This window comes from Penaeus monodon, chromosome 25 (assembly GCF_015228065.2).
Source record: "Penaeus monodon isolate SGIC_2016 chromosome 25, NSTDA_Pmon_1, whole genome shotgun sequence".
NCBI lineage: Eukaryota > Metazoa > Arthropoda > Malacostraca > Decapoda > Penaeidae > Penaeus > Penaeus monodon.
The window spans coordinates 33,423,259-33,424,520 of NC_051410.1; the positions used below are offsets into that span (position 1 = coordinate 33,423,259).

The 1,262-nt window shown below is 32.9% G+C and overlaps 1 protein-coding gene across 8 annotated transcripts in view; it reads left to right on the forward strand.

The window, feature by feature from the left end:
- Positions 1 to 1,262, forward strand: part of LOC119589157 — an 11,740-nt gene that overhangs the window by 2,574 nt on the left and 7,904 nt on the right. Inside the window, exon 1 of one of the 8 annotated variants that reach the window (XM_037937740.1) lies at positions 33 to 1,012. The exons of 6 other annotated variants lie outside the window; for them this stretch is intronic. The gene's annotated coding sequence lies outside the window, so the exon portion shown is untranslated. Of the gene's footprint in view, positions 1 to 32; positions 1,013 to 1,080; positions 1,101 to 1,262 lie in introns of those variants that run through there. One more of the 8 variants, XM_037937739.1, reaches the window with a different exon arrangement.

Sequence of the window (1,262 nt, forward strand, 5' to 3'; positions counted from 1 at the left end):
ATTTTCATTTTGACATTCACAGATGTTAAATTGGTTGCATTACAATAGCATATATTTATGTAATATCCTGCTTTTCTTGTCCTGTGCTTCAGTGTGAGCAGCTTAATGAAGGATGATCTTAGAGTGTCTTGTAAATCTGTTGTATGCCAAAAAGAAATCATAGTTTCACAGTCTGCATCTCCCTTCCTCTTGTGACCAGTCTGCAGAATATGATATATATTGATTAGCTATCTGATATGCAAGAGATAAATTTGTGGTATGCTGATATGCACGTTTTAGTAGGAAAATATGTCTGGGTATTAGTAATGAAAGCTGTACATATATTCTAGTCACTAAAGTTTTAGTATTCAGAATCATTAATTTGTTTTTTCTTTACCACTAAATATGTCTTGGTCACTGTAACTTGTAAATAAACTAATAATAAAGATATATTTCTATTGTCTAAATAATGGAGACTAAGAAAAAAGACAAAAGCTTGGGAAAACAAATTATTTTAAGTTTAATCTTAGGCTGTAACACATGACTTAGTGAAGTCTTAAAGTATATTCTAGGAAATGGCAAATGCCTAATACTATCTAATGTTCTGTGCAAAAAAGAATGCCAAATTTTGATTGGTTTTCGGGAAATACACAGTGTGCAATACGTTATTCCTCTGATTGGGCTCAGGATTTATGTAAAATATAGTTTATATACATTCCCAATTTGATTCTTTAGAATTCTTTTATGTTTTCATTTATTATACCTAATCATTTTCATAATGAAGATGGTTTCTTTGTGGCAGTGATATAAACACACAACCTTCAGCAAATCAACTGTTTGCCATGTCTTTATACATTCAGCTCACCTGCAGTTGTGCAACATCCTGTACAACTGCATGATGGGACAAAGGCCATCCTGGGTACCAATGAGTTCAGAGACAGTATGTGTATGAATAGTCTGTACTCTCTGGCTGTTCATGTACCCTGTGATTTCCCTTCCTTTTAAAACTTATTGAAATTGGGATTGATATAGTGTAAGCGAAGTCAGCATGTGAAAATGTGATTCATAGTGTGATCTACAGGAATTTGTCACTGACACTGATACCCATATTCATAGCGCAGGTGATATGGTACTTCAGTGTTATATTGGACATCTACATTGCCTAAAGGACTATTTAAATTCACTGTGAAATATGGAGCTGTTGAAGCACTCTAAAGGGAACAATGAGATTAACTTTTAGTTTATCACTGAATATAATATAATCATGTCCTTATTATATTACT